The sequence below is a fragment of the Triticum aestivum genome, chromosome 7D (genome assembly GCF_018294505.1).
Source record: "Triticum aestivum cultivar Chinese Spring chromosome 7D, IWGSC CS RefSeq v2.1, whole genome shotgun sequence".
NCBI lineage: Eukaryota > Viridiplantae > Streptophyta > Magnoliopsida > Poales > Poaceae > Triticum > Triticum aestivum.
In genome coordinates this window covers 115,065,943-115,079,549 of record NC_057814.1, presented here as the reverse complement: position 1 = coordinate 115,079,549, position 13,607 = coordinate 115,065,943, and the positions used below count along the sequence as shown (strand labels likewise).

General features: G+C 45.7%; 2 pseudogenes; both read right to left on the bottom strand.

Moving 5' to 3' along the window:
* Positions 1 to 9,003: 9,003 nt before the first annotated feature.
* Positions 9,004 to 9,597, bottom strand: LOC123170940 (galactose mutarotase-like; annotated as a pseudogene).
* Positions 9,598 to 9,777: 180 nt separating this feature from the next.
* LOC123170939 (uncharacterized) lies at positions 9,778 to 11,150 on the bottom strand (annotated as a pseudogene).
* Between the last annotated feature and the right edge of the window lie 2,457 nt (positions 11,151 to 13,607).

Below are 13,607 nucleotides of genomic sequence, written 5' to 3'. Positions count from 1 at the left end.
TGATGCATTACCGAGTGGGCCCAGAGATACCTCTCCGTCATACGGAGTGACAAATCCCAGTCTCGATTCATGCCAACCCAACAGACACTTTCGGAGATACCTGTAGTGCACCTTTATAGCCACCCCAGTTACGTTGTGACGTTTGGTACACCCAAAGCATTCCTACGGCATCCGGGAGTTGCACGATCTCATGGTCTAAGGAAATGATACTTGACATTAGAAAAGCTTTAGCAGACGAACTACACGATCTAGTGCTATGCTTAGGATTGGGTCTTGTCCATCACATCATGATATCAATGACATCCAATGTCCATGGTCAGGAAACCGTAACCATCTATCGATCAACGAGCTAGTCAATTATAGCATGAACAATAGACAATTATCATGAACAAGGAAATATAATAATAACCATTTTATTATTGCCTCTAGGGCATATTTCTGGATAACACAATTATAGCATGAACAATAGACAATTATCATGAACAAGGAAATATAATAATAACCATTTTATTATTGCCTCTAGGGCATATTTCCAACAGTCTCCCACTTGCACTAGAGTCAATAATCTTGTTACATTGTGATGAATCGGACACCCATAGAGTTCTGGTGTTGATCATGTTTTGCTCGTGGAAGAGGTTTAGTCAACGGATCTGCGACATTCAGGTCTGTATGCACTTTACAAATATCTATGTCTCCATCTTGAACATTTTCACGAATGGATTTGAAGCGACGCTTGATATGCCTGGTCTTCTTGTGAAACCTGGGCTCCTTGGCCAGGGCAATAGCTCCAGTGTTGTCACAGAAGAGAGTCATCGGGCCCGACGCATTGGGAATAACTCCTAGGTCGGTAATGAACTCCTTCATCCAGATTGCTTCATGCGCTGCCTCCGAGGCTGCCATGTACTCCGCTTCACATTTAGATCCCGCCACGACGCTTTGCTTGCAATTGCACCAGCTGACTGCCCCACCATTCAAAATATACACGTATCTGGTTTGTGACTTAGAGTCATCCAGATCTGTGTCGAAGCTAGCGTCGACGTAACCCTTTACGACGAGCTCTTCGTCACCTCCATAAACGAGAAACATATCCTTAGTCCTTTTCAGGTACTTCAGGATATTCTTGACCGCTGTCTAGTGTTCCATGCCGGGATTACTTTGGTACCTTCCTACCAAACTTACGGCAAGGTTTACATCAGGTCTGGTACACCGCATGGCATACATAATAGACCCTATGGCCGAGGCATAGGGGATTACACTCATCTTTTCTCTATCTTCTGCCGTGGTCGGGCATTGAGCCGTGCTCAATCTCAAACCTTGCAATACACCCCTTCTTGGACTGATCCATATTGAACTTCTTCAATATCTTGTCAAGGTACGTGCTTTGTGAAAGACCAATGAGGCGTCTCGATCTATCTCTATAGATCTTGATGCCTAATATATAAGCAGCTTCTCCAAGGTCCTTCATTGAAAAACACTTATTCAAGTAGGCCTTTATGCTTTCCAAGAATTCTATATCATTTCCCATCAATAGTATGTCATCCACATATAATATGAGAAACGCTACAGAGCTCCCACTCACTTTCTTGTAAACACGGGCTTCTCCATAAGTCTGCGTAAACCCAAACGCTTTGATCATCTCATCAAAGAGAATGTTCCAACTCCGAGATGCTTGCACCAGCCCATAGATTGAGCGTTGGAGCTTGCACACCTTGTCAGCATTCTTAGGATCGACAAAACCTTCTAGCTGCATCATATACAATTCTTCCTTAAGGAAACCATTAAGGAATGCCATTTTGTCGTCCATTTGCCATATCTCATAATCATAGAACGCGACAATTGCTAACATGATTCGGACGGACTTCAGCTTCGCTACGGGTGAGAAAGTCTCATCGTAGTCAACCCCTTGAACTTGTCGATAACCCTTAGCGACAAGCCGAGCCTTATAGATGGTCACATTACCATCCGCGTCTGTCTTCTTCTTAAAGATCCATTTATTTTCTATGGCTCGCCGATCATCGGGCAAGTAAGTCAAAGTCCATACTTCGTTTTCATACATGGATCCTATCTCGGATTTCATGGCTTCAAGCCATTTGTCGGAATCCGGGCCCGCCATCGCTTCTTCATAGTTCAAAGGTTCACCGTTGTCTAACAACATGATTTCCAGGACAGGGTTGCCGTACCACTCTGGTGCGAAACGTGTCCTTGTGGACCTACGAAGTTCAGTGGTAACTTGATCATGATCTTCATCATTGACCTCCTCTCTAGTCGGTGCAGGCACCACAGAAACATTTTCTTGTGCTGCGCTACTCTCTGGTTCGAGAAGAGTCATCTCATCAAGTTCCACTTTCCTCCCACTTACTTCTTTCGAGAGAAACTCTTTCTCCAGAAAGGACCCGTTCTTGGCAACGAAGATCTTGCCTTCGGATCTGAGGTAGAAGGTATACCCAATGGTTTCCTTCGGGTATCCTATGAAGACGCATTTTTTCGGCTTGGGTTCGAGCTTTTCAGGTTGAAGTTTCTTGACATAAGCATCGCATCCCCAAACTTTTAGAAACGACAGCTTAGGTTTCTTCCCAAACCATAATTCATACGGTGTCGTCTCAACGGATTTCGACGGAGCCCTATTTAAAGTGAATGCGGCAGTCTCTAAAGCATATCCCCAAAATGATAGCGGTAGGTCGGTAAGAGACATCATAGATCGCACCATGTCCAACAGAGTGCGATTACGACGTTCAGACACACCATTATGCTGAGGTGTTCCAGGCGGCGTGAGTTGTGAAACAATTCCACATTTCCTTAAGTGCGTGCCAAATTCATGACTCAAATATTCTCCCCCATGATCTGATCGTAAGAACTTATTTTCCTGTCACGTTGATTCTCAACCTCACTCTGAAATTCCTTGAACTTTTCATAAGTCTCAGACTTGTGTTTCATTAAGTAGACATACCCATATCTACTTAAGTCATCAGTGAGGGTGAGAACATAACGATAACCACCGCGAGCCTCAACGCTCATTGGACCGCACACATCAGTATGTATGATTTCCAATAAGTTGGTTGCTCGCTCCATTGTTTCGGAGAACGGAGTCTTGGTCATTTTGCCCATGAGGCATGGTTCGCACGTGTCAAATGATTCATAATAAAGAGACTCCAAAAGTCCATCTACATGGAGTTTCTTCATTCGTTTGACACCAATGTGACCAAGGCGGCAGTGCCACAAGTATGTGGGACTATCATTATCAACCTTACATCTTTTGGCATTCACACTATGAATATGTGTAACACCACGTTCGAGATTCAATAAGAATAAACCATTGACCAGCGGGGCATGACCATAAAACATATCTCTCATATAAATAGAACAACCATTATTCTCAGATTTAAATGAGTAGCCATCTCGCATTAAACGAGATCCAGATACAATGTTCATGCTCAAAGCTGGCACTAAATAACAATTATTGAGGTTTAAAACTAATCCCGTAGGTAAATGTAGAGGTAGCGTGCCGACGGCGATCACATCGACCTTGGAACCATTCCCGACGCGCATCGTCACCTCGTCCTTCGCCAGTCTCCGCTTATTCTGCAGCTCATGTTTTGAGTTACAAATATGAGCAACCGCACCGGTATCAAATACCCAGGAGCTACTACGGGTACTGGTAAGGTACACATCAATAACATGTATATCACATATACCTTTGGTGCTGCCGGCCTTCTTGTCCGCTAAGTACTTGGGGCAGTTCCGCTTCCAGTGACCGTTTCCCTTGCAATAAAAGCACTCAGTCTCAGGCTTGGGTCCATTCTTTGTCTTCTTCCCGGCAGCTTGCTTACCGGGCGCGGCAACTCCATTGCCGTCTTTCTTGAAGCTCTTTTTACCCTTGCCTTTCTTGAACTTAGTGGTTTTATTCACCATCAACACTTGATGTTCCTTTTTGATCTCCACCTCCGCTGATTTCAGCATCGAATATACCTCAGGAATGGTTTTCTCCATCCCCTGCATATTGAAGTTCATCACAAAGCTCTTGTAGCTAGGTGGAAGCGACTAAAGGATTCTGTCAATGGCTGCATCATCCGGGAGATTAACTCCCAGCTGAGACAAGCGGTTGTGCAACCCAGACATTTTGAGTATGTGTTCGCTGACGGAACTATTCTCCTCCATCTTACAACTGTAGAACTTGTCGGAGACTTCATATCTATCGACTCGGGCATGAGCTTGGAAAACCATTTTCAGCTCTTGGAACATCTCATATGCTCCGTGCTGCTCGAGATGCTTTTGGAGCCCCGGTTCTAAGCTGTAAAGCATGCCGCACTGAACCAGGGAGTAATCATCCACACGTGTTTGCCAGGTGTTCATAACGTCTTGGTTTGCTGGGACGGGTGCTTCACCTAGCGGTGCTTCCAGGACATATGCTTTCTTGGGAGCTATGAGGATGATCCTCAAGTTCCGGACCCAGTCCGTATAGTTGCTACCATCGTCTTTCAGCTTGGTTTTCTCTAGGAACGCGTTGAAGTTGAGGTTGACATTAGCGTGGGCCATTTGATCTACAAGACATATTGTAAAGGTTTTACACTAAGTTCATGATAATTAAGTTCATGTAATCAAATTATTAATGAACTCCCACTCAGACAGACATCCCTCTAGTCATCTAAGTGATACATGATCCGAGTCAACTAGGCCGTGTCCGATCATCACGTGAGACGGACTAGTCATCATCAGTGAACATCTTCATGTTGATCGTATCTTCTATACGACTGATGCTCGACCTTTCGGTCTCTTGTGTTCCGAGGCCATGTCTGTACATGCCAGGCTCGTCAAGTCAACCTAAGTGTATTGCGTGTGTAAATCTAGCTTACAGCCGTTGTATGCGAACGTTAGATCCTATCACACCCGATCATCACGTGGTGCTTCGGAACAACGAACCTTCGCAACGGTGCACAGTTAGGGGGAACACTTGCTTGAAGTTTTAGCGAGGGATCATCTTATTTATGCTACCGTCGTTCTAAGCAAATAAGATGTAAAACATGATAAACATCACATGCAATCAAATAGTGACATGATATGGCCAATATCGTTTTGCTCCTTTTGATCTCCATCTTCGGGACGGCATGATCATCATCGTCACCGGCATGACACCATGATCTCCATCATCATGATCTCCATCATCGTGTCTTCATGAAGTTGTCTCGCCAACTATTACTTCTACTACTATGGCTAACGGTTAGCAATAAAGTAAAGTAATTACATGACGTTCGAGTTGACACGTAGGTCATAAATAAATTAAGACAACTCCTATGGCTCCTGCCGGTTGTCATACTCATCGACATGCAAGTCGTGATTCCTATTACAAGAACATGATCAATCTCATACATCACATATATCATTCATCACATCCTTCTGGCCATATCACATCACATGACACTTGCTGCAAAAACAAGTTAGATGTCCTCTAATTGTTGTTACAAATTTTTACGTGGCTACTATAGGTTTCTAGCAAGAACGTTTCTTACCTACGCCAAAACCACAACGTGATATGCCAATTTATATTTACCCTTCATAAGGACCCTTTTCATCGAATCCGATCCAATTTATATTTACCCTTCATAAGGACACCTTATGCAACTAGTGCATGTCAGTCGGTGGAACCTGTCTCACGTAAGCGTACGTGTAAGGTCGGTCCGGGCCGCTTCATCCCACGATGCCGCCGAATCAAGATAAGACTACTAACGACAAGTAAATTGACAAAATCAACGCCCACAACAACTTGTGTTCTACTCGTGCATAGAAACTACGCATAGACCTAGCTCATGATGCCACTGTTGGGGATCGTTGCAGAAATTAAAAAATTTCTACGCATCACCAAGATCAATCTATGGAGTTACTAGCAACAAGAGGGGAGTGCATCTTCATACCTTTGAAGATCGCGATGCGGAAGCGTTGCAAGAACGCGGTTAGAGGAGTCGTACATGTAGCGATTCAGATCGCGGCAGAATCCGATCCAAGCACCGAACAACGGTGCCTCCGCGTTCAACACACGTGCAGCCCGGTGACGTCTCCCGCGCCTTGATCCAGCAAGGAGGAGGGAGAGGTTGAGGAAGAAGGCTCAAACAGCAGCACGACGGCGTGGTGGTGGTGGAGTGGCAGTTCTCCGGCAGGGCTTCGCCAAGCCCACGCGGAGGAGGAGAGGTGTTGGGGAGGGGAGGAGCTGCGCCTTGGGTGTGGTGCGGCTGCCCTCCCACCCCCCCTCTATTTATAGGGGCAAGGGAGAGGGGGGCTGACCCCCTCCAGATGGATCTAGAGGGGGGCGGCGGCCAAGGGGGGAAGGCTTGCCCCCCAAGCCAAGGGGGGCGCCCCCTCCAGGGTTTCCCATATATAAATCTTCGTCTCCGGACCATTCCGGAACTCCTCGTGACGTCCGGGATCTCATCTGGGACTTTGAACAACATTTGGTAATCACATACAAACCTTCCTTATAACCCTAGCTTCATCGAACCTTAAGTTTGTAGACCCTACGGGTTCGGGAATCATGCAGACATGACCGAGACACCTCTCTAGCCAATAACCAATAGCGGGATTTGGATACCCATGTTGGCTGCCACACGTTCCACGATGATCTCATCGGATGAACCACGATGTCGAGGATTCAAGCAATCCCGTATACAATTCCCTTTGTCAATCGATACGTTACTTGCCCGAGATTCGATCATCGGTATCCCAATACCTCGTTCAATCTCGTTACCGGCAAGTCACTTTACTCGTTCCGTAATGCATGATCCCGTGCCCAACTACTTGGTCACATTGAGCTCATTATGATGATGCATTACCGAGTGGGCCCAGAGATACCTCTCCGTCATACGGTGTGACAAATCCCAGTCTCGATCCGTGCCAACCCAACAGACACTTTCGGAGATACCTGTAGTGCACCTTTATAGCCACCCCAGTTACGTTGTGACGTTTGGTACACCCAAAGCATTCCTACGGCATCCGGGAGTTGCACGATCTCATGGTCTAAGGAAATGATACTTGACATTAGAAAAGCTTTAGCAAATGAACTACACGATCTAGTGTTATGCTTAGGATTGGGTCTTGTCCATCACATCATTCTCCTAATGATGTGATCCCGTTATCAATGACATCCAATGTCCATGGTCAGGAAACCGTAACCATCTATTGATCAACGAGCTAGTCAACTAGAGGCTCACTAGGGACATGTTGTGGTCTATGTATTCACACATGTATTACGATTTCCGGATAACACAATTATAGCATGAACAATTGACAATTATCATGAACAAGGAAATATAATAATAACCATTTTATTATTGCCTCTAGGGCATATTTCCAACAGATTTTGGATTTCTGAAGACTTTGAAAGTGAAGAAATTGTTGTGACCTTGAAGATTAGGTATCCATTCGAGGAACATGAAGCGTGAAGACTTTTGTTTTCGTAGTTTCATTTTCTCTTTCTTGAGTCATAGGAAACACCGTACTATTAAAGGGGGTCGAGGAAATACTAAGGAAAAATTTCCATGTGATCCTCAACTCAAAATCCTACACCTACCAATCCCTTCGAGTGAACCATTGGAAATCTCATACAGTTCAGTCAATTTCTTCAGTGACAGAGATGAAGTTCTTCTGGTCGCTGAGGAATTTGTTCTGACTGAGGAGTTAGGAATTCGCCAGTGCGGATTGCCTACACAGTGAGGAACATGATAGCCCTGAGGAATTTGATACTCAAATTTCCGACCGTTGTTGTGCTCCGCGCCAGCTGTCCCAAAATATCTACCCACCTAACAGTCATATCATTGAAGGGCATTTATGTCTTATCATGTCGGGCTGCTCCCTAGGCTATAAATAGCCGCCCCCTACAACCACTAGCTGGTTGGCTGCTCCGAGAGAAACTGACACTTGTCATTTGAGAGCAACCCATCCTCCGAGGACTTTGAGCGAAAATCATCAAGTGAGGAAACCCAAACCCAAACACCTACAAACCCAAAGTGATTGAGCATCACTGAAGAGATTGATCCTGCGTGGATCCGACGCTTGTTACCTTTGAAGACTGTACTTCTTCCAGACGGTTAGGCGTCATGGTCTAGAGCATCCAAGAGGAATTGAGGATCGCCGAGTGACCGAGTCTGTGAAGGTTTGGAAGTCACCTGAAGACTTACCACGAGTGATTGGGCGAGGTCTGTGTGACCTTAGCTCAAGGAGAATACAGTGAGGACTGTGTGTCCGGGACTGTGTGTCCTCAGGTTTAAATACCTAGCCGCTCCAACCAGACGTACAACTGAGACAGCAGTTGGAACTGGTCTACCAAATCATTGTCTTCACCAAGCTTACTGGTTCTAGTTCCTCAACTCTTTCATTTCCTCATAACTGTGTTGTACACTTGTTCTTATCTGTGTTTGAAGACTTTGACTGAAGACTTTCTCAATTTCCTCAGTTCAAATTCTTCAGTCTGTTTGTCTTCATCCTGTGTTATCCTGTGTTTACGCTTTCTGTACTCTGTGCTTGCCTTCATTTCATCATGATGACCATGCTTGTGTTCTGTTATGTTTACTTTTGAGTACTTATTCCGCTGCAAGTAGTTCTTCACTAAGGAATTTCCTCACCCGCAAATTCCTCAGTGAAGAATTCATAAAAATCGCCTATTCACCCCCTTCTAGTCGATATAACGCACTTTCAACGGGGGTTGTAGCAGAGGTGGTCACCATCGTCACGCGGCCGCCTCCACTCCCTCCCCAGCCCCTCCATGGTTGCTGAAGCAGTGACAATGTTGCATGCCGGAGTGACCCAGACTGCATTTTCTAAAAGTATGTTTTCATTTTACTTTTTTTAAAGAGTGACCTTGAGTGCATTTTACTCTTCAATCAAAATCTTGAACTTGCAGCATGCATGCTTTTATTCCTTCCTTGAAGCTCAACCGATCAAATTCAGACGGTACACAAAACACAGGAGTGACTGTGTTGCCTACCGAGCGACCGAGCTCGGGTACCACTAGCTACTACTCTACAAGAACTTTAACACCATGTCATGCCTGTACACCTTTCCCGGCCGGACGATCTGCGACGGGAAGCTCGGGCGGTTCACGGCGTCGGGGAACCCCTGCGTCTCCACGTAGAGCGCGCCGTAGCGGCCATAGACCTTGCCGCCCTTCCCCCTCACCCCGCTCAGCCTGTTGGCGGTGTAGAACTGCACCCCGGGCTGGTCCGCCCACAGCTCCATCGCCCTGCCGGACGCGCCATCCCGGACCCCGCCGTCCATGACGTAGTTGATGTCATACCCATTGATGCCCCGGCTCAGGAGGCCGCCGATGCGCGAGCCCACGGCGGCCGGCATGCGGAAGTCGTAGGGCGTGCCGGCCACGGGTGCCAGGCGGCCTATCGGGATGAGCGCAGCGTCCACGGGCGTGTACCGGGGCGCGAAGCGGCGGACCTCCTCACCGAGGATGCTGCCGCTGCCGTGGCCGCCGAGGTTCTAGTAGGCGTGGTGCGCTAGGTTCACCGGTGTGGCCTTGCCCTGTGCCGTCGCGTTCATGCGCGCGCTCAGCGCGTGCGGCCTCGAGAATTAGTACGTCACATGCACGTCCACGTCGCCTGGAAACCGTGTTCAAGTTCAGCTACTTTGTTAAAATCGGTTATGTTTTGAAATAAAATGAGAAGGGAAGAGCTCCTCAATTCGATGAGAGAGGAAATTGCACAAAGGGTGTGGCTAGGTCTCAATGAAGTGACATAATATGCGAGAAGAAAAAAGGAAAAAACTGAATGAAAAAATTGCATGGATCTACCCCAATATCATCACACTGACTCTGCATGGAAGTCCATCCTCCAGTTTTCGAGATTCTGTTGTCCATTCTGCAAAACAGTGAATGTAAGGTAGACCTTCCAACAATTCTACAGGAGTGCATATAACTTTCTGATTATCCATGTTGTATGATAGTATCTTCTCCCTACCGGCAGTCAGGAAAATAAAATTACATTCTGGATGAATTGCAAACATTGAGTAGGACTTCCCGTTTTCGAGACGATCCCTTCCAAACAGTTCAAAGCAATTAACTACCCACTTTAGGGTCCATTGACCACTATCATAATTCTCAAGAACCCAAACAGAGAGTTGACCGCCATATCACTTCTCTATATGCCAAGCATACAAGTGTTCCTTAGACTGTCCAATGAAAGCACAATATCATCACACTGACTCTGCATGGAATTCCATCCTCCAGTTTCCGATGAGTAGATCATTTCCATGGACATGCCATAATTAGTGTTCAGGCGCGCAAACACAATGAAGCGGGATGGGGTGGCCGGGTCAAAACCCAAAATGTACTTGCCTTGGCTGGAACACGAAAGGTGGCCGGGCAGTTCTACAGGAGGCAACACAGTGCACTCCCGAGTAGCAGGATTGCAGACAACATAATCGAATTTTGCAACCTCAGGCCATCAGATAAACATCCACGGATCTAGATCTAGGCGATGATTCCAACCGCAGTCCCTAGCTAGGAGGGCGTGATCTCCAGCATTGGCAGAGGAGAAGGCCGGTGCTGCATTGTGTGACAGCGAAATGTCTATATGTGCTGCCCAAGAAAGGGAGATCGTCGAGGTTGACCACGGGAGCACCTTTCCGAGACAAATTCAGGAAACGCCAACCAGGGCGTGATTTGTTCCAACCGTGATCAAAGTAGAAGAAGCCAGACAAAGTCTGCGGCGACCTCTTGCGGATGTCGGGGTTGGAGCAGAGGGCGAGCCACCCTTTGGACACGCACTTGAAGCGGCACAGCGACATGTAGGGCACCCGTTACAGGATGTCGATGAGAGTGTCCTCCGGGAAGCTCGCCGCGGGCTGTTCCTCCTCCTGCCCATGCTTCTGTTTCTTCTTATGCTCCTTGTAAAATTTGTAGAGACAGTTCACTCAGATTCCGAGTAGAGTACCATCTCATAGACCTAAGATAGTTAGGAGGATTGGAGCAAACCTCAGACGCTAGGGGAATTACGTTGAGGCCGGGCAGCAACGGTAACGGCGGCCGGGGCGAAGAACGGGATGAGTTCTCGTCGTCCCCGTCTCCGTGGGCGGTCGCCGGCTCCCCGTACCCGTGCTCGCCCCCGCCTCTTCCTCCTGGCGGCATTGCCACCTCCGGTTCGGCGCCCTCGGTAGGGAACCATCACCGGCCGGCGGCGCAGGTGGGCTTGTCGAGGGTTTGGGGAGGGGCGGCGGCTGTTGTTTCGTCGTCGGGCTGTCACTGCGACCCCGTGAGAGAATAATGGGATCGTTAGACGGGCTTGGCTGGTGAGTGCGAATTTCAGCCCAGATAATGGAATTGTTCTGAGCCCAAATAGTAACTAGTCGAAGGCACTTTTTTTTTGCGAAATTAGTCGAAGGCATTTTTTTTTTGCGAAACTAGTCGAAGGCACTTGCTTTGCAAGTGTGCAATGTTCATTACAATTTCTATGCAAACAAGAAAATTTTAACTACAAGCAAGCACTTTTGTCTATGGAGTTTTAGCTTCACAACCTCTTGCCGAGTTACTGTGTTTCTGGACAAATTGATTTTTAAAAAAAATTCCAAAACATGTCAAAGAGTAATTTTGGTTAACACTTATTTTACAAACTCGAAGTTAATATTCTCAAACTGGTAAGTCACATCATGGGATCAAATTTTGTTCAAATGTAATCATCTCCTAGCATTCTCCATCACTGGGACATCAAATTAGGATTACTAATCTATGGATGGAGCATGTCCCACCATTGTTGAGTCTCTGATTCCGAATGAGTAAAGAACCCTCTTCATTCAGAAAAGGAATGTGTTCACTTCTGTTGATAGGATGTTTCTGTCGTATGTTAAAGCTGAAAAATGTTTGTATCTTGCACATACATGTGAAGCCTAAGTGCCTAACGGCTCTATATCATAAAAATTACATGTGCTCACTTCTGTTGCTGGATTTCTGTTATATGCTATAACTCATAAAGGAGTGGTAATCTATAGATTTAAGTATTGTATGTGCTAGAATCTAGCACCACGCAAATATATCTTTTGGTCTAGAACATTCACAAGGACAAGCTAATGCCTGAAACCTGTCATGTATATGTTCTTATTAGCTCTTCAATTTTCCTACTGTGCTGCTGGTTGTGCATTGTCACAGCTTGCACTGGACTCACCCTCATTCTTTTATAGTCACTATTCCTTTACAAACAGGCTTCCCTCTGATATGAAGTCATTTGCAGATCTATCCAGGTCGCGGAAATGCTTACGATGATAAGAATTCATTTTCATAGAACTTTTGTTTTCATCTAAAGGATCATTCTGCTTTCCAGCGACATATACTATTTCCCCACCAAACAAAACATCACAAAAACACATGGTATATCAAGGCAAAGATCGATAAGGATAATAGTTAGGCACCAGTAATAAAAAACACGCACATTGGTTCATCGAGTGAACATTTGTAATATCTTTGGCAGGAACATGGCCTTCCATATTGTGGATTTTACTGGATGGCTCGTGGTTATGACTTCGATTCTTGATTGTTATAAGCCAGGTCTTTTCAACCACAACCTACAGTATAAGCATTGCATGATTTTTTAGGTTGCTAAATCTGAGAAAATTAACTAAAGCATATACAAATTTACAAATAGCTATGAGTATGAACACAATGAGAACACGTGCTTTATGTTCAGATAGCACTGCCTTTTATGGTCTACCAACAGATAGCAGTTTGGACAAAAACACAAGCACCTTGCGTGCAAGAAAAGTAGAAAAAAATCAGCAAGCTACTACCAGACCAGTGGATAACTATAACTGTATTTCACGTCAACATTGGCAAGAAGAATCACTTGGCAACATTCTCATGAAAAAAATCGTCACAAAATTCCCAAAGTAACAGAAAAGGATGGCCAGCTTACTTGTGGTGAGCTGGCCGTAGAAGGATGTTCAGCTCCCGTGAGCCTAGACTCACCAGGAACTTCAAACCAAGTCAGAACCTGCAAGGAGACAGGGTGGATCTGCAATGTGGAGGTGGAGGTAATTCACATGTTCTGGAGGATTCCGGAAGATGGGACCCATCTGGCTGCCGTGTCCCTCCGCTCATTGATTTCCTTGCAAACATGGGCTCATGCATAGCTGCTTTTTGCAGGACGGCAGAGAGCTAGCAAATGTTTGCCGTTGGATGCGTGAGAACGAACGGCTAGCGTTTCAGGGATTCGCCGCATGTTTAACCGTTGGATGTGGCAAATACATGGTACGGGTTGTGTTTCTATGGCGGGAAAACCTAGGCCAAGCAAAATTTAAAAATTCCTGTACTATAGTAGTAGAAATTCGGAGAAGTTGAGTGCTGAGACTGGGAATCCTATTAATCAGGCGTGTCCAAGAATAGCAGGCAAACGCGCACCACCTCCTCGATCGCTCGCATCTTCTAAAATCCGTTTTTATTTTTCTACTATGTGTTTACTTCTTTTTTTAAGTTTTTCTTCTTCTTTTTCTTTTTTTCTCATTTTAAAATTCGGTTTAATTTTGTGAAATTCGCACACATTTTGAATTTATGAACAGTTTTCGAATTTATGGAATAACTCTTGAAAGTCATGAATATTTTCAAAATTTTGGAACAATATCTGAAATTCGTG